Source organism: Stegostoma tigrinum, chromosome 11 (genome assembly GCF_030684315.1).
Source record: "Stegostoma tigrinum isolate sSteTig4 chromosome 11, sSteTig4.hap1, whole genome shotgun sequence".
Lineage (NCBI taxonomy): Eukaryota > Metazoa > Chordata > Chondrichthyes > Orectolobiformes > Stegostomatidae > Stegostoma > Stegostoma tigrinum.
Window position 1 is genome coordinate 59,884,645 of NC_081364.1, and position 21,335 is coordinate 59,905,979.

The following is a 21,335-nucleotide window of genomic DNA, read 5'->3' on the forward strand; positions in this document are numbered from 1 at the left end:
GCCTAGACTCTAACTTTTAGCTTATTTAAAGGCTAGTGTAAGGTACTTTTTCCCTCATGTAACTCATTTGATTGCACTACTTAAGCAAAACACACTCTGTTCTGATCCTATAGTTAAATTTCAAACAAAATAAAGAGAAATTGGAATAGCAACTCTATTGGAAAATTTAACAGATTAACAGATTATTAGACTACTAAACAGCAACTGTTCTCATATGGTAACATCCCATAAACGCACCGTTGGCAAAAGGTAAATTCAGTAAAATAGATGTAATGTCACCTGCAATGTTTCTCCAGTACAGGAGGAAAGAGCCTCAAGAGAAAATTGTGGCAGAGAGAGAGAAAACTAAAGCATTTTGCTGTAGAAGAGAGAGATGTGTGGCAGCTTCAAAATCCCAGTTATCCCTAACTACTGAAAGCCAAACTAAAACCCTGGTTCTATGGGACCCTGAATCCACCTATTCATGCTGCTTTTATTGTTCAAACTTTAAAAATAACCAAGGCCTCACATGCTGTTTACTCTTTTGGTTTGGAACAGACTACTCCATACCTCTGTCTTAACCTCTTTTCATAGAAAAAACCAGAACAAAATACCCCACTTTAAACCATAGTTTTATCACATTCCTCACACACCCAACATCACCCCTCCACCTCCAATAGCCCTGCATATCTTTCCCAAAGCCTGAAATCTATATCCCCTAGATTTTGGAACATCAAGTAATGGGAATGACCTTTCTTTGGCTTCCTTGTTTAAACTTGCCATTATGTTGTACATCTTGATTATAAGAATTTGTACTTCAATTTATCTCTAAGTAAAGCCAATTTTCTAGTTCATTTTACTTTCATATCCTGCATAATTGTCATTGCTTAATCTTTTTTTCAAAAATAGCCTCAGACCTATTTCTTTCTTCCTCATACTGCATGTGATATTAAACTATTTTATGGTTATTGCCACTTTACTATGAGATCTTTTAACCAAGTCAGGTGCAAGTGGAGGTCAGATTCAAACAGTGGTATGAACAGGTAAAACCTTAAACATCTCACCTGACCCTTCAAACACCGTCCGCCCCACCTGTGACAGCTACCACAGACCACACCTCCCGAGAAGAAGAAAATCATTCTGACTCAAGGAACTGCTGAAGATGGCAACCCTGCAAAGGAAATTTGTTTCAATTCGGGTGACGGATGATACAAACCAGCTCACTGGGACACTTTGCAGTAAATTTAATGGCATTCTCCATGGACAAAATGCTGTCATTTAGCCAAACATTTTTCTCAAGCACAAAATGTGCAATGTGATAGGAGTGTCAGTATGATGTCAGGTATATAATCTGTGCATCTCGATGACTTGCAGACTGTATCGAATATTTTCCATTGACTTTATGTGGGCAACATACCAACTGCACTCAGTCAATGCCGGCCATACGTGGGAGATAATGTCGTGCACTTGATGTATTTCTGCATTTGGAGAACACTTAAACAATTCACACTGCAGTGGAAACCAGCAAGTTTCAGTTGGCCCACAATGTTTCATTTTCAAATTGCTCCCTTTTTAATTGCAGAAGGATTCATAAAAACTGGCAATTCTTGCTGGAACCCCAAGCAAACACCTTGACAAATCCCTTGACAAATCTGCTACCCGCTTGATTGAATGTTAATCAGCTGGCCAAGGTTGAGATCTAATGGGTCTAACTTCATTCTCATGCCAACCATGCTTATGGTGCCCAGGGATGTGTAGGTTAGATGGTTAGCCATGGGAAATGCAGGGTTACAGGGAGGAGGGTAGTGAGCGGTTGGGATGGTTTTCGGAGAGTCAAGGAACAAAGAACAATACTGCACAGGAACCAGCTCATTGGACCTCCAAGCCCATGCCGACATTTTGTCCTTCCATACTAAAACTGTCTTCACTTACAGGATCCATTTCCCTCTGTTCCCTTTCCTATTCGTGTATGTGTTCAGGTCCTTCTTGAATGCTGCTATTAAGTCTGCTTCCACCACTTCCTCTGGCAACACGTTCCAGGTACTCACCACCCTTTGTGTAAAAAACCTGCCTTGCACATCTCTTTTAAACTCCCCCTCCTTGTGCCTTGAACCTGTGTCCCCTAGTAATTGACATCTCCACCCTGGGAAAGAGCCTCATATTTTCTATGCTATCCATGCCATTCACAATCTTTTAAACTTAATTCAGGTTGCCCCTCAACCTCCTGAGTTCCAGTGAAAACAAACACAGTCTATCCAACCTCACTTCGTAGCTAAGATCACCCATAGAAAAATAGAGAAGCTGGAAGATAGGAGTGGGAGGAGGACATTCAGCCCTTCAAGCCTGTTCCACCATTCATCACGACCATGGCTGATCATCCAATTCAATGGCCTAATCCTGCTTTCTCCCCATAACCTTTGATCCCATTCGCCCCAAGTGCTATATCTAGTCGCCTCTTGAATACATTCAATATGTTGGCATTAGCTACTTCCTCTGGTAATGAATTCCAAAGGCTCACTACTGTTTGGGTGAAGAAATGTTTCCTCATCTCCATACTAAATCACCTATCCCAAATCCTCATACTGTGACTCTTGGTTTTGGACATACCCAACATCCTCCCTGCATCCACCCAGTCCAGTCCTATTAGAATTTTATAAATTTCTCGAAGATGTCCCCCCCATTCATCTGACCTCCAATGGAAACAATCCCAACCTAATCAATTTCTCCTCATACACCAGTCCTGCCATCCCCAGAATAGCCTGCTAAGCCTTTGCTGCACTCCCTCGAGAGCAAGATCATTCTTCCTCAGAAAAGGAGACCAAAACTGCACACAGTATTCCAGGTGTGGGTTCACCAAGGCTCTGTATAACTGCAACAACACATCCCTGCCCCTGTGCTCGAAGCCTCTCGCAATGAAGGCCAACATTTCATTTGCCTTCTTTACCGCCTGCTGTACCTGCATGCTTACCTCAGCAAATAGTACACAAGGACACCCAGGTCCTGCTGTACACTCCCCTCTTCCAATTTACAGCCATTCAGGTAGTAATCTGTCTTCTTGTCTTTGCTTCTGAAGTGAATAATCTCACATTTATCCAAATTACACTGCATCTGCCATTGATTTGCCCACTCACCCAACCTGTCGAGATCATGCAGAAGGATCTCTGTATCCTTGTTACGGTTTACCCTCCCACTGAACTTGGTATCATTTGCACACTTGGAGATGTTACATTTTGTTCCCTCATCCAAATTATTATATATTGTGAATAGCTGGTGTCCCAGCACTGATCCCTGTGGCACCCCACTAGTTACTGCCTGCCAATTTGAAAAGGACCCATTAATTCCTACACTTTGTTTCCTCTCTGCCAACGAGTTTTCTATCCATCTCAATACACGTCCCCAATTCCATATGCTTCAATTGTGCGCAACAATCTTACACAGGACTTTGTCGAATGCTTTCTGAAAGTCCAAATATACCACATCAGCCGGATCCCATTGTCAACTCCTCTAGTTACATCTTCATAGAATGCCAATGGATTTGTTAAGCATGATTTCCCCTTCATAAATCCATGCTGACTGGGTCTGATCCTGCTTCTGCTTTCTAAATGCTCCACTATAAAATCTTCAATAATGCCTTCCAGAATTTTCCCAACTACTACCAACAGGCAACATCCTGGCAAACCTTTTCTATACCCTCTCCAAAGCATCCACATCCTTCTGGCAGTGTAGTGAATAGAAATGTACATAATACTCCAAGTGTGGCCTAACTAAAGTTCTATAAAGCTGCAGCATAACTTTTTCATCCTTACGCTCAATGCCTCTTCCAACAAAGGCAAGCATGCCATAAGTCTATTTTACTACCTTATCTACCTGCACTGCCAACTTTACTGATCTCTGGACTTGCACACCCAGATCCTCCAGTGCAATAATACTCCAGAGGGTTCTGCCCGTTGGTGTGGACTCGATGGGCCAAATGGCCTGCTTCCACACTGTAGGGATTCTATGAAGTCTAGTATAGCTTGCAGTCTGGTCAGTTATACTATCTGCTGTTCTTAGAAACTTCTCTAAAGACTTTTTATGAACTCTTCATATAGACTACTTTTTGTGTGACTCATTCAGTTGATATGTCATTTAAGATCTGTCAGTATTATCACCACTTCTTTCTGACAAGCTCTCAATACCTCTTGCTTTATTTCACCCTACGTCTGGATACCATTAGTAGACCTATACCCCATCCTCAACTGACTTCTTGCCTGCATCATTTCTACTCCAAATGTTTCCACTTCTTGGTTTCCCTCATCCCTTACTCATTAACAGAGCCACCCCTCCACCTTGTCAACTCGCCAGTCTTTCTTAAGTGTCCTGTACCCTTCAAGATTCAGGGTCTGATCCCCGTGGACCTGCAGCCATACCTGTAATGGTTATCAGATTGTACGACTAATACATTGCAGTTTGCACATTTGGCATATTTGTTTTGAAGGCTACATGCATTTGGATACAGAATATTTAGCATTGCCCTCTTAATCATTTGCAATTCTGGTCATATTTGTTCATTCACTCTTAGATTTGTACGCTGTCACAGTTAGTTGATTGTTTCCTGTACTTTTTGATTTATCACATCTGCCCAAGTTTGCCTCCACTGTCCTGTTTAAAATCCTCAGGAGTTCCCTCGTTATACGGTTGGCAAGAACACTCACTCCAACACGATTTAGGTAGAGACAGTCTCAATTGAACAGGTCCCACTTTCTCCAGTACTGGTGCCAGCGCCTCATGAACTGGAACCCACTTCTCTCACACCAGTTTTTGAGCCACACATTCATCTCTTTAATTTGGTTTGCCCTGTACAAGCAGTATTACGGAAATCATGGCCATCAAACCTCTGCTCATTTAATGCCTAATGTCTCATATTAACTATGCAAAACATCCTCTGTCGGGCCTACATCATTGGTACCTACATTGACCACAGTGACTGACTCCTCCTTAAAGTTCCACTTCTGCCCTAAGCAGACGCTCTGAACCTTGGCGCCAGGCAGGCACATCAGCAGTCTGGACATGTACTGCACGCTGCAGAAAAATGGCATCTGTTCCTCCTCGTTGCACTGTCCCCCTACAGTGCTGCATTCCTTCTTGCTCCCTGCTCTTGAATGGATTCCTGTGCCAGGGGACCATTGTCAGTTAGCTCATTCACCCTGTGGCCTTGGCTCTCATCTAGACAAGCTGAAAGAACCTCTGTGCTGTTGGACAATTACAAATGCTTAGGTTCCTGTGTCCCTGTCCTCTGGGCCCACTTCCCTGCTTTACTTGCAGTCACTCACCTGTCCCTGAGCACTGTCCAAATCAGATGATCCAACCCTGTTGTGTGGCAACCCTAAAGTGATTGCCTCTTGGCATAGAAAATCCAGTAAATCCAGTATTGACTCCTTTAATTTGCCTGCTTCTGAGGTCGGACTGACAAGTTTATATATGACGAAGCTGACAAGGATAGTGAAGAAGGCGTTTCGTATGCTTGCCTTTATTGGTCAGTGCATTGAGTGTAGGAGCTGGAAGGTTATGCTGCAGCTATACAGGACAATGGTTAAGCCACTTTTGGAATACTATCTTCAATTCTGCTCTCCCTGCTATAAGAAGGATATTGTGGAACTTGAAAGGGTTCAGAAAAGATTAACAAGAACATTGCCAGGGTGGGAGGGTTCGATCTATAGGAATAGGCTGAGGCTGTTTACCCTGGGGCATGGAGGCTGAGGGGTGACCTTGTAGAGATTTATAAAATCACGGGGGACATGGAAAGGGTAAATAGACAAGGTCTATTCCCCAGGGTAAGGGCGGCACGTTGGCTCAGTGGTTAGCACTGCAGCCTAACAGCACTAGGGACCTGGGTTTGATTCCATCCTCAGGTGGCTGTCTGTGCGGAGTTTGCATGTTCTGCCCATGTCTGCGTGAGTGTGTTCTGTTTTCCTCCCACAGTCCAAAGATGTGCAGCCTAGGTGAATTGGCCATGCTAAATTGCCCATAGTGTTTCAGGGGTGTATGGGTTATAGGGGGATGGGTCTGGGTGGGATGCTTCAAGGGGTTGTGTGGATTTGTTAGACTGTAGGGCCTGTTCCCACACTGTAGGAAATCTAATCTTTGAAAAAAAGGTAGCTAAGCCCAAAACTGGAAGGCATAGGTTTAGGTTGAGAGGAGACAGATATAAAAGGGACCTAAGGGGCAACATTTTCTTGCAGAGGGTCATGTGTGTATAGAATGACCTGCCAAAGGAAATGGTGGAGGCCGGTAAAATTACAACGTCTAAATGGCATCAGAGATAATGGGAACTGCAGATGCTGGAGAATTCCAAGATAATAAAATGTGAGGCTGGATGAACACAGCAGGCCAAGCAGCATCTCAGGAGCACAAAAGCTGACGTTTTGGGCCTAGACCCTTCATCAGAGAGGCCTGGGCCCGAAACGTCAGTTTTTGTGCTCCTGAGATGCTGCTTGGCCTGCTGTGTTCATCCAGCCTCACATTTTAACATCTAAATGGCATCTAGATGAGTATATGAACAGGAAGGGTTTAAAGGGAAATGAGCCAAATGCTGGCAAATTGGACTCGATTTATTGAGGATATCTAATCAGCATGGACGATTTGGGCTGAAGAGTCTGTTTCCATGCAGCATCTCTTTATGGCTCAGTGGTTCTCTGACCTAAGTTAATGACAATTATAGACTGAAACTGAGACAGCCTGTTGTCAAAAGCGTACAAGATCCACTCAAGGTTCACATATGTTTTCACAAATTTCACCGAATTGGTAACTTTTATCAAAGCAACTACAAAGTAATGACAGTTATTAAAGGCAGTAATTTTCAGCTAAACCTCTTGGAGCATGAGCTGCTGTTTTCTGGCAGACTAGACACATGTATCTGTTCTCTCCTCTTGAATGAAGCTGTTCATCTACCTTCGGTTAGCTTTCTGTGCACTGGTTCCAGAATAGATCTTAGTTTTATACATTTAAGTGTTCGGGTGCCTTATCATAAACATGATTAGAGTTGGGTTATACCATTGTCTCCATTATGATGAGTCCATGGCTGAAGCGATTGAATTAAATTTCTATCTATCAACTGGAATGATTGGCTTCATCTGATACAATTGTTTTGCTTTGTAGTCTACAGTCAAGCTTACGTAACCAAAGTATTACATCTTGACAAGATTTTACAGTCAGGATTTAAAATGAAGGTTTGCTTGATGAATTGGCAATCAGATATTGCTTCTTGGCATTTAGCAATTTATAAATAACTCTTAGCTAACATTCAACTTAACATACCCATCATACTTTGCAAATTGTGTTTTACATGTTAATAGATATACTTCAATTCATAGCAGCTCAATGCCAACATAGTGATGAAAACAAACATTATCTTGCATGATTAAATTTATCCTTCCTTCCTTTGTTCCAAGGAATACAAGTCCAGGTTCTTAAAGCTAACTTTGTAGTTAAAATTCCTCCACTCTGGGACCATGCCAGTCAATCTCCTTTGTTGCCTTTCAAGGATCTTCATATCTTTCCTAAAGTGTGGGTGACCAGAACGGTGCCCAATTCTTTAGGTTAAATAAAACAAAGAACTGTGGATGCTGGAGATCTGAGCACAAACAGAAATTGCTGGCGAAACTCAGCAGGTCTGGCAACATCTGTGAGAACAGAACAGAGTTAACGTTTTGAGTTCTTTAGAAACACCAATTCTTTAGGTATTGCCTAACGAAAGCTTTATAACAATTCAGAATAATGCTCCTGCTTTTGTAACAAACTAAGTTAAAATTAAGTGGCCAAAAGACCTCCTTCAGCAATGTCAGTTTTCTTTGATTCTAGGATACTTATCAAGCCCAAGATCCCACCTGCTTTGCTATCTATCTCTCTATATGTTACTTCAGTGATCTGTGCATGTGAAACACTAGACCTCAACTCTACAGTGATAATGGGAACTGCAGATGCTGGCGAATCCAAGATAACAAAGTGTGAAGCTAGATGAACACAGCAGGCCAAGCAGCATCTCAGGAGCATCTCAGGTGCTCCTGAGATGCTGCTAGGCCTGCTGTGTTCATCCAGCTTCACACTTTGTTATCCTCAACTCTACACATTCTTTAGAACCATGCCATTAATTCGGCACTGCCTTTGCACCAATACATATCATCAAATGCACACTTCTCTGTATGGGGTATCAATTTCACTTGTCCGCCCATTCTGCTAGCCCATTGATGTCCTGTTGCAGGCAATTTATATCATTTGTTCATTTGGCAATCATGAAAGCGTCCCAGAGTAGATCATAACATGGCTTGGTGATCTCATCTGGAATCATAACACAATGTTGGCGGTCTGGTCTCATCTGGGATCGGACGATCATTTAGATTAACACAGTGACCACTCCTGCCACCACAGCCTATCTTTCGTCCACCCCACCCCAGCCCCGCCACCAACCCAAGACTGTAAAATCTGTGTGTCTCCCCCTGTTCCGTGACTTGTAATGAATAAATAACAAAAATACTGGTGTGTGGGAGCTGGAAGCAGCTGTGTTTGTCCTCACTGAATGTCATTAACATGCAGATTACATTGTAGAAAATATACACATGCACACATAAAAAATTCATTCAGGAGAACTGTCCATCTCCTATTGAAAGCTTAGAAGAAATGAATCCTGCCTGATGAATCTATTTTTTTTTAATGCAGTTTCCTTCCAGATTACAACAAATTATATTGAATTTTGAGCACAGAAGAAGTTCACTTAAACTCAAACAACTCTATCTCATCCTTTAAACCCTACTCTACTGGCCTTTATGGCGAGAGGTTTGGAGTGTTTGGATGCAGAAGGTATGCTACAGTTATTCAAAAGCCTGGTTAGACCCCACTTGGAATACTGTGAGCAGATCTGGGAACTACACCTGAGGGAAGATACACTCGTTTTGGAAAAAGCACAATATAGGTTTTTAAGAATGATACCAGGACTTGAGGGGTTAAGTTAGAGAACCAGGCCTGTTTTCATCAGAATTTAGAATTTTAAGGGGTGATCTGATTGACGTCTTCAAGATATTACCAGGAAAAGACAATGGAGACAAAGATAAACTATTTCCACTGATTGGGGATTCTAGAACTAGGGGCATAGTCTGAGAATTAGGGCCGCACTGTTCAGGAGAAATGTTATGAAGTACTTCTACACACAAAGTGTGGTAGGTGATTGAAATTTTCTTCCACAAATGACAGTCGATGCTGGATCAGTTGTTATTTTCACATCTGAGATAAATTTATGTTAAACAAAGATACTAAGGGATATAGGTCAATGGCAGGTACATGGTTTTCAGCTTGAGATCACCTGTGGCCCCATCGAAAGGCAGAAGAAGGTCAAGGGCTGAATGGCCTACTTCTGTTCCTATTTTCCTTCTCAAGCCCTATCCCACTCCCTTCCACTTAAACCAATCACTTTTTTACTGAAGAGATAGTAGGAACCGACGATGCTGGAGTCTGAGATAACAAGGTGTAGAGCTGGATGAACACAGCAGGCCAGGCAGCATCAGAGGAGCAGGAAAGCTGACGTTTTGGGTGCTCCTCTATCCACCTTCTATTGTCGCCTCTCCCTCCCTCTCTATTTATTTCACAGCCACCTTCCACCTCCCCACATTTCTGAAGAAGGGTCCAGACCCAAAACGTCAGCTTTCCTGCTCCTCTGATGCTGCTTGGCCTGCTCTGTTCATCCAGCTCTACATCTATTTCTTTACAGAAGCTCCCAGCCTTGTCATAGATTATGACAATGGAACAGAAAGAAAAGATCGTTGGTTCCATTGAGCTCACTTCAGCAGAGTCTATATGAGATATTCAACTATAGACTGGACATCAGTACAAATGAGGAATGACAGAGGGACATCAAGAGCAGTCACCTGATTTCGTCTACTTTACATGATCAGCCAAAAATATAAACTTCACCCAATGCTTTCTTGTCAGAAACTTCAGCACAGCCAGGTTATAATATTATTAGGATCTTTTGTTTATCTTGTACACAGCCTCAAACATAGAAATAGTATGACACAGACAAAGAGAGAGCTTTGATACGATGTACTAAGTGCAGACTAGAAGCTTCTTCGCCATTTGATGGTATGACATTTAGATGAGTGGTCTGTCCGATCATAAAACAATTGTATTGGAAAAAATGTGATGTTGACTTTCAACATCTCTTTATAACTCAGGCAACACCATATGAAGTGAGCACGATACATATAAAGCCCTGAGAGGACTTTACAGAGGGATTGATTTCTCTTGTGGGAGAGAGGGAACAGTTTTAAAATAAGGAGTCTCCATCTTAATGTCAGATACTTTAGAGAGTTTGTTAGATACTTAGAGAGTTTGTTAGATACTTTAGAGACGCTTAAGTGACTCTTGGATAGGCACAAAGATGCTAGTAAAATATAGGGTGGGCAGGGTAGTTTGATCTGAGTAGGATATTAGGTCGGCACAACATCGTGGGCTGAAGGGCCTGTTCTGTGCTCTACTGCTCTATGTTCTATGTTCAACTTTCTCTGTTCTTTGTTCTATGTTCTTAATGCCAGAGATGATAGAGAATTTTTCCAGCATTTCATTGATCTATGACATTCTCTTCTCCAAAGTGCAGTGAAACAGGATTTTGAATGATCTTATAGGCAGAGTTTGATAGATTTTTCATTGATAAGGAGGTTAAAGCGTGTACTGATAGACAGGAAAGTAAAGTTGAAGTCATAATCAGATCAGTCATCATCTTAATGAAAACCAAACTTGCCTAAAGGGGACAAATGACCTAGTTCTGCTCCTAGTTTGTAAATTTGTGCGTTGTTTCCAGACCAACCAAAAGGCTTATAAACCATCCACCCCCAATTCTTAGGAAACGGCACATATTAATTGCTGATACCCTGTACCTGCAGTACACTTAGGCAAAATTACCACATGTCTTAGGGTGTCCTACTACAATTTTCCTGGAGGGAAAAACACTAAAGAAGCCAGATAGAATCATAGCGTCAGAAAGCACAGAAACAGACCCTTCGGTCCAGCTAGTCTGTGCCAACCATGCTCCCAAACTAAACTGGTCTCACTGCATTTGGCCCATATCCCTCCAAACCATTCCTATTCACGTACTTACCCAAATGTCTCTTAAACATTGAAACTGTATCGGCATCTTCCTCTGGAAGGTCTTTCCATACATGAACCACTCCGTGTATAAACATTGCCCCTCATGTCCTTTTTAAATCTTTCTCCTCTCAGCTTAACAATTTGCCCCCTAATTTTGAATGTCCCCGCCTTAGGGAAAAGACCCTTGGTACTCACCTTGCCTATGCCCCTCATTATCTTATAAACCTCTATAAGGTCACCTCTCAACTTCCTATGCTTCAGTGAGAAAGGTCCCAGCCTATAAGCATTTTATTTTTTAACTCAAACTCTCCATTCCCTGCAACATGCTGGTGAATCATTTCTGAACCCTCTCCAGCTGAATAATATCCTTCCTTTAACAGGGTGAGCAGAACTGCACATGGTACTTCGGAAGAGGCCTCACCCACGACCTGTACAACCCCAACATGACGTCCCAACTCCTAAACTCAAAGGTTTGAGCAATAAAGACAAGCGTGCTAAATCCCTTGTTAACCACCCCATCTACCTGACTGAAATTTCAAAGAATTATGTACCTGAACCCCGAGGTCTCTCTGTTCTGCAACACTGCCTGGGGACCTACCACTAATTGTATAAGTGCTGTCCTTGTTTGTATTACCAAAATGTAGTACCTCATATTTATCCAAATGAAAGTCCATATTCGGAAATGAGTATACTGTTCATACCAGCCCTCCATTTTTGAAGTGTATAAGATGAGTTGGTTCAGTACATCTCATTCACTAATTTTACTGGTTTTACAACAAGGTCATCTAGCTCCCCATCCACTCTAAACCTCCAAATTGCATTGACACATGGGGTTTTTTAATAGCATGGAATGAAGCCCTTAATTTCATAAAACTATCTATTCTAATATATAATAATATGGATCTGGGTCTCTCCTCGCATGAAGCTAGAGGACTGGGTGGAGTGGCTCAATGGTTAGCACCGTTGCCTCACAGCATCAGGGGCCTGGGTTTGATTCCAGCCTCGGGCAACTATCTGTGTGAGTTTGCACGTTCTCCCCATGTCTGTGCTGTTTTCCGCTGAATGTCTGTTTTTGTCCCACAGTCCAAAGGTGTGCAGGTTAAGTGGATCGGCCTTGTTAAATTGCCCATAGTGTCCAGCGATGTGCAGGGTAGGTAGATTAGCGAGTGGAAATGCAGGGTTACAGGGACAGAGGAGGGGTTGGGTCTGGATGGGATGCTCTTTCGAGGGGCAGTGTGGATTGGATAGCCCAAATGAACTGTTTCCACACTGTAAGGGAACCAATGATTCCAAATAGGTCCTTAAAGCCATAAAAATATTTAATACAGAAAGAATGCCCCTCTTGTGGGGAAAAGTATAACTCGAGGCCATCGATATAAGTCAATCAGGAAATCTGAGAAAATTCAAAAGAAATTTCTTCATAAGAAGCAAAGTGAGAAGGCGAAATTTGCTACCAGGTTGATTAAAGTGAATAGATGCATTTCAGTGTAACTGGACAAACGTAAGATGGAATATGGAATAATTAAATGAAGAAGGAACTTAAGGAAGAAAAGATGGGAGGAGACTCAAATGGACCAAGCACCAGCATGGAATAAAAGAAGCCAATGTCCTTTTTCTGTGCCATATATAATCCTATGTAATCTTTTACATCTAAGAGGGCAGAAGGAGTCTTGGCTCAATAGCTCTTCCGAAAAGTAGCAGCCCCACACTGCAGCAGTTCCTCAGTACTGCACCAGATCTATGATAGAGAAATAGGAATGAACATTGGACAGAGAAACAGAAATACATGATAACGTGGTAAATAAATGGAAACATGACGGTAAAGAAAATGGACAAGGAGGTCAGAAGCCGAGAACATTGTTGGAAAGCAGAGGTAATAGACTTCAGGCATTGCCTAAGATGGGGTGTGAATCAAACTGGAGGAAGGGAAGGGAGCCAGCTTGAGTACAGTGGAGTGGGACGTGTGTCGACTTAAACATAAACAGAAGATGCTGGAGAAACTCAGCATGTCTGGCAGCAAATGTGGACAGAGAAACAGAGAGAGCATTTTGAGTTCAGGGTGACTCTTCTTTGGAACTTACTTGGTTTGGGAAAGGTGGATGCATGTCAATGCCATTTGGAAATGAATGCACTCTTTGTACAGGCCTTCCATTTTGAAGTATACAAGATGAGCTGGACCAGTACATTTCTTTGCCAATATCACTGGTGTTTTTCTTTGGAGGGGTCTGAGTGGGTGGGTCATCCAGTCTAAACCCCCAAATTACATTAGCGCTCCTCCAGCAAGAAAAGAGGCTCCTCAATCCATGATGTCCGTGTGGATCATCAAGCATCCATCTATTCAAATCTCACTTTCCAGCACTTGGCTCGTAGCCTTGTACGCTATGGTGCCTCAAGTTTTCACCAAAATAGTTTTTTGAGGGTTCCTGCCTCTACACTTACAGGCGCTGAGTTCCAGACATCCACAAGCCTCTGGGTCAAAAACTTTCTGCTCAAATTTACTCTAAATTTCCTGCTCCCTGCCTTAACAAGTGCTTCCTCGTGATTGACTCTGCTACTCAGGGGAAATATTGTACTCTATCGACTGTATCAACACCCCTCAGAATTTGATATGTCACAATCGGGTCTCATTCAGCCTTACTCTGCAACCCTGGCCTCTCTAGTCTTTCTTCATAGCTGAATTGCTCCAGCTGAGGCATCATTCAGGTAAATAAAACAAAGAACTGCAGATGCTGGAGATCTGAAACAAAAACAGAAGTTGCTGGCAAAACTCAGCAGGCCTGGCAGCATCTGTGGGAAGAAAGCAAAGTTAACGTTTCGAGTCTGGTGTCTCTTCATCACCATGCAGCTGAATATCTTCTGCACCCTTCCTATATTGTGATGACCAGAACTGCACACAGTACTCCAACTGTGACCTAACTAACATAATATATAGGAGACAGTAAGGACTGCAGATGCTGGAAGCTGGAGTCAATAAATGTGCAGCTGGAATAGCACAGCAGGTCAGACATCATCTGAGGAGCGGGAAAGTCAATGTTTTGGGCCAAAACTCTTCATTTTAACTTCCTTGCTTTTATGTTCCACGCTTTGACTAATACAGGTAAATGTCCCATATGCCTTCTTACACACCTTATCTCTCTGTCCTTACAATCATGCACACCAAGGTCTGACAGATTCAATGTATACTACCTTGCCTTGTTAGTCCTCCCAAAGTGCATCACCTTGCGACTTTCAGGATTAAATCCCATTTGCCAATGTTCAGCCCATCTGACTAGCCTATCTGCCTCCTGATCCATGGGTATTTTTCGCAGGATAATTGCAGTCTCACCATCCTCCACCAGCATGACAACAATGCTACTACAGTGGGCTTAGGAGGATCCTTGCTTTTTTGAGGCCCAGGGGGTCTGGTGCTTCTGTGGTAGACCCAGATGTTCTGATATCAGCTGTGCTAGGCATCAAGGTTGAGGCCTGATATTATCTATAGTAGGCCAAAGGGTGATATTTGCTGTAGTCCAGGGAACATAATCCCCACTATGTTAGGCCCTGGTACTTACGCGCTGCAATAAGGATGTCACAACCGAAATTTAGAAAAAAACGCACCGTCTGAGCTGTATCATGTCGATGCTTCTGTGTTACTTTCTTGTTGTGCGTACATCTTTATTCTGATTGCTATCCACGGGTTCCATCATGTTTATAATCTTCCAAGGCTCACCTCCCATGACCACTGAATGCTCAACATGGAGCTAAACAGGTAATCACTAAGTACAGGGCTGTAACTCGATTTTAACAAGAAACATTCCTGGAGATATGGTTCCCACGTTGTCATGGGAACAGCAGTATTGAGAGTACAGTTTGAGACAGGCAATGAGGGCATGGCTTAAGCCTGATTTTGACTTGATGGATAGATGACCCTCTGCATCTGTTCTGTCTGACTCAGTACATACAAGACATAAAGCCTCAGCTTCATTATGAGATCTATTTTATTGCAATTCCGTTTACGCAGACTGTCAAGCCAAGCGCATTAATCTTAAGTGTTCTAACCATTAAATACCTGAGTGAAGGTCAGTCCATTAGGGAATGAGGCAGCTGTCATCAACAGGGATAGCTTGCAAATATATAGCTCACATCTTCAACCTGGTCACAGTGGCTAAAGAAGGAGTAACATCGAAAGGAATTGCTGAACATAGAAGAAAATTACAGTCTGTTTAGTCATTTTTTATCACACTGGTAATCATATGATGCAATAGGATACTGTAATTGGTGACTAGTCACAGCAACAAGCTTTTATCAATTAATCCACGACAGACTCAGACAAGAAGTGTCAAAACTCCAATTTCGGAGAGTTTGAGACGCATTGGTCCAATGTCACCTATTCCTTGCAAACATGTTGCACCCATCAGATGCTAGTGTTCATATTACTCATTGAAAAGGACAGTATTTCAAATGTTATTTTTTGAAAGAAAACCATCCAATTTGAATTTGAATTTGAATTTGGGAACACGCTAACCATTTCCATTGTCTTCCAAGAGAGCCTGCTCAAGAGAATGAGTCATTGGCACCATTTCTACAGAGAAACTTTAAATTTATTCTCTTGACGGGTAGTCCATGTGCTCTGGTTAAGACCATACGGGGCAAAATTAGATCATTCAGCCCATCGATTCTGCTCTACCATTCGGTGAGATCATGGCTGATCTGATAATCCTCAACTCCACTTTTCCCTATAATCCACTATCTGACTAAAAGTAAAAGTTTAGTCATGATCAAAATTAGTTAGTACTTTCATGATCCGAGAAACAGCAATCATATCAGCCATGAACCTTCGCTTTTCCAGCCAGTCTGTCCCTTTTGTAGTAACTTATAGCAAATCGGATCATTCTATATCTGCTGCTTTGTGGCTTTACCTGCAGGTAACAGAGGATGTCGAAGCCATGGGGCTGGATATATCACATACAGGTATTGGTCATTTTGGAAATTTACTCCAGCCATTATATCCACAATCCAGAGGTGACACCTAGGTTCCTCAGATGGGTTCCTTGAACTAAGATGATGAGCCAGTCATTCAGAAGTAGATGAGGGAAGAAGAGGTAACTCTTCCATTCGCAGGAGAAATTTCTGAATGGTAACCTGTCACCTGATATCAAGGGAGAAAATGGTGAGGAGCTCTATTGGCCTAGTCTACCTGATGGGTGTCACAGGACCGCTTATTATATGTCTAACCCCATTCAAACAAGTGTTAAATGTCACCAAAGCATTACACCCAGAGTCCAAGGGAAAATCATAGAATCCCTACAGTGTGGAAACAGGCCCTTCAGCCTAACAAGTCCACACCAACCCCTGAAGTATACCCTTGCCCCTATAGCCCACCTCATCTACACATCCCTGAACACATGTGGGCAATTTAGCCTGGCCAATCCACCTAACCTGTATTTCTTTGGATTGTGGGAAGAAACTACAGCAAACCCACGTAGACATGGGGAGAATGTGCAAACTCCACACAGACAGTTGCCTGAGGCTGGAATCAAACCTGGATCCCTGGCACTGGGAGGCAACGGTGCTAACCACTGAGCCACCATGCTGCCCTGAAAAGCTAACTAATTAATGAAAGCTAATTAATTGAGCAAATCTTGCCCTGGTTTGACTTACCGAAATGCACCACCTTACAATTATCTGAATTAAGCTCCATCTGCCATTCCCTGGTCCACTGGCCGAGTTAATCAAGATCCCATTGTATTCTTAGATAATCTTCTTCACTGTCCACTATACCACCAACTTTGTTGTCACCCGCAAACTGACTAACAATGCCTCTTAGATTCTCATCCAAATCATTTATATAAATGATAAATAACAATGGACCAACACCAATCCTTGCAGCACACCGCTGGTCACAAGCCTCCAGTCTGAACAACAACTCCCACCATCCTCTGTATCTTACTTCCAAAAATTCCAAAATTACGACATAGTAGTCATTATGGAGACTTTAATAGTGAAAATGAATACCATTCGTGAAAGCATCAAAGCCTTTAAATCTTTTCAAGTAGTTAATATTTTATAACAACAAACTGTTTATGCTCTAAAGTAGCCTCCTTAACCTGCCAATTAAACAATGAACATCATGTTGAGTTATTTTGAGATTCAATCAAGCACTCATAATGACATGCTGACATGGGAAATATCAACAAAGACATCTATTGAAACTGCTTGAACGGATGGTATACCAGCTGGCCTGTCAATCAAATCAGTTCAGCTCACACAATTACATCATTTAAAAGGCATCTGGATGGGTAAATGAAGGGTTTGGAGGGATATGGGCCAAATGCTGGTAAATGGGGCTAGATTAATTTAGGCTATCTGGTCGGCATCGACGAGTTGGACCAAAGTGTCTACTTACAGCTGTACATTCTTATGGCTCTGTGACATTTTCTTAGCCATCACTGACAACTGCAGCCACTTTTGTTTTCAATAGTTTGAGGGGCAAAGGATGTTGAAAACTTCAATCTCATGACAGTTAAGCATATCTTGTCTGCTCTTCATTTATATCTGCTCTGTCAACTTTTAACTCTCTCACTACAGCTTAAAGCCTCTAGAACAGTCCAAATCGTATACTTTTGAACTCAACATTAGTTTTAATGGTACTGTTTAGTTTGGATTTCTATCCTGGAAGAATCAAGTCTTGCCCCTTCACTTTAATGGCATAAATGGGATCTGTTGGAAATCGAAGTGGGATTTCTCCATTCAAAACCTGCCTAAATGGAAATCTAGGGAGTCAGGCTAACTCTGCAAAACACTCATCCCAGAGACCATGTACCTCAACTTGAAGGAGAGCTGGGTGAAGCAAAATGACTGGCATTAAGCCTGTGACTGCGGAAAAGGGTTGCAGCTGCAGAAGATTGTGAGATTTTGGTGAGAGTGTAGGTGGCTTGCTCAAAGTTATCAACTTGTGTCGTGCCACTTCAGCTGCATAATATTGGTTACATCAGCCTGACAAAAGTATAAGACTAGACATTTGACAGCACATGGGAATATTCAGTCCATTGCACCCAGTTAACTGCCACTACTCAGAGAGTGGGCAAAATGCAAAGCACACAGTGGGTGTTTAAAGCAAATAGTAATACACATGCTTTTAAGAGGAAGCTTACTAGATACATGAGGGAGCAATGAATGGAAGGATTTGTTGATTGTTTGTGATAAAGGAAAGATGGACGATGCTCACAGGGAGTATAAATCCCCACACAGAGGTGTTCCTATGCTGTTACAACTCTGTAACTCTATGAGCCTGAGTCACCACTCTGAGAAATTGATTCACTTAATTCCCAAGACTGTTCTAATTGTTTCTTTTCCAAATTTTGTCCACTCTTGTTTGAAATTGATTCAGCTTCCACCATTGTGTTCGGTAGCAACATAAGTAAATAATATCTTCTTACTAGCCTGGGCTGGTTTAGGGAAACCCCTATTTATGTGTTGAATATGCCATGTAATCGTAACATTTATCTTTGATCTCTTGGTGATAATCTTACATTTAGGCTCACTTATCATCAATTCATCAGCAAGTAAAGCATTAATTAGCTAAATATATGCTCTATGTATTCTTTTTTCCAAGACACTTTCCTTAGTTTTCTTTATGGCTTCATTCCCTTTCCTTATTTTCCTTCCTTTTTCTTACATGATGGTGACTTTGAGAAGGGACCTTGCAAAGCAGAATAGGTGGACATTTTTCTGGGAGCCCTTGCTGTCAGAATTGAGATGGTGGAGACATTGAGCTGGACCAGTACTGAAGTTTCACCAATCTCCAAGGTATTCTGCTTTCATCTGCCACTAATCCAGGAGGAACCACACTTGGACAAATGAGTAAAATCCTGCCCTCAATAACTTGGCTCTCTGGGTATCCTGCTACTAATCTGTATCATATGCTGCATTGTGGTCTGCACACTGCATCTGAACTCAGAATGATTGTGAGAGGAAATTGGATGGCCACTTGCTAGGAGGATGGGTGAATAGGGCTGAAGTATTGTAAACCATTGAGTGACTCTTCTGTGTGTAGCAGGCACGTTGACCTTATTGGACAACACACTAAGGTACCTAGATAACAAAGTGTGAAGCTGGATGAACACAACAGGCCAAGCAGCATCTCAGGAGCACAAAAGCTGACGTTTCGGGCCTAGACCCTTCATCAGAGAGGTACCTGTATTGTTTGAGGGAGGAAAAGGTCAATGGACCTACACTGAGGCAGGGAGGAAGCCCATTGCTGCAAAAGAGTATCACAGTCTGGGACTCTCATCATCTGTCTGTGTTCTGAGTCACATCAGCTAAGACTCCAACTTCAAGAGGAGCTCTTTCATTGTTGTTTGGTCATACAGAACTTGAGCTTTACAGAGAGGTTAGCATGGACTTGATTGGCCAAATGGGCTCCTTCTGTGTTACAATGACTTTATCAATCTACGAATTGTTCTGGATTATTCCAACCGAACTGAAGCTTTTGGCCCGTTGGATTTTTCAGAATCATCTCAGGAGATAACTACCATGTCTGGAGGTCAGTAATGTGCACATGTATCAGTGAAGGAATCATTGGAATGCTTGTTTTGGATACCTTAAATGTCCTTCCTTCGGAATGAAGGACAGTACAAGTAGTTGATTGCCAAGCCATCAGACAAAGAAACCTTGTAAGGAGCAGCATAGCAGTAATATTACTCGTAATCCAAAACCCCAGTCTAATGTTCTAGGGACGTGGGTTTGAATCCCACTGTGGCAGATGGTGAAATTTGAATTCAAACAACAATAATCTGGAATAAATATTTAATGGTGACTACTTTCGATAGCTGTTTTTACAAAAGTACATCTGATTTGCTAATGTGCTCGAAGGAAGGAATTCTGTCTTCTTTGTCTGGTCTAAATGTGACTCTACATCAGTGTGGTTGACTCTCAACTACCCCCAGAAAATTAGGGATGGGCAATCAATGCTGGCCTAGCCCATATCCCATGAATGAATAAAGAGTGTGCATTTATACCATGTTTATCAACCCCCTTATTAAAGAAAGGTTTTCACTGAACAGTTTCATCAGGTACTATCTGGTTGAAGTATTGTCAATCATTGAGTGACTCTTCTGTGTGTAGCAGGCTCTTTGCCCTTATTGGACACACACTAAGGTACCTGTATTGTTTGAGGGAGGAGAAGGTCAATAGACCTACACTGAAGCAGGGAGGAAGCCCATTGCTGCAAAAGAGCATCACAGTCTGGGACTCTCATCATCTGTCTGTGTTCTGAGTCACATCAGATAAGACTCCAACTTCAAGAGGAACTTATTCATTGTTGTTTGATCAGATAGAACTTGGGTACTGCCAAGTGAAACACACTGTCGAGGATTTTTCTCTTGTACTGATCAGGACAATTCACAAGAAATACCAAAGTGAATGAAAAACAACATTTAAGCTGTATGCCAGGAGAGTGCTGATTGGTTGGCAAATGGACTCTGAGCCCCACTGTCACAGAAAATGCACTCACGGATGTGGATTGACAGTTAACTACCATGCTTAGTTTACTTTTTAAACTAGGCAGGTTGACTCTGATGGAAGTCCTGGGAAATGAAATGGATATTTTTGTTCTTTGTTCATGCATGTCACTGGCATTAATTGCTCACCCCGAACTGCCCATAATGGCAGAGGCGAGCCAACTTCTTGACAAGCAACTTATTATAATACTTAAGTGTGAACCGCATTGAGGCTGGTCTAGAGTCACATATAGACCAGGCTGTACAGGTAATGATACCAGTTTTCCATCATTAAAGGAAACTGTTTTGGTCAGTTACTGCAGTGCATTGTGCTACACACTGCTGCCACTGTGCCATCATGGTGAAGGGAGTGAATGATGAAGTTGGATGGGATGCCAATCAAATGGACCGATCTTTTCTGGGTGGTGTCAGGCATCTTGGGTGTTGTGGAGCTGCACCTATCAGGCAAGTGGGAAAGTGTTCCATCACTCACCTGTCTTGTGCCTTTTAGATGGCAGAGAGACAGTGGGGAGTCAGGATATGGGTTACTCACTACAGAAATCCCAGCCTGCAGCCACAGCATTTATAGCTCGATTTCTGGTGAATGGCAAACCCCAGGATGCTGACACACCCAATGAAGCATTTTGGAAGCATTGTCACTCTTGTGACATAGCAAAAAACCTGCCAGCAGCAAGGTTCCACAGATAGTAATGTGATACGCACATGAAAAAGAAATATCTGGAGGCATATGGTACAAGTGCT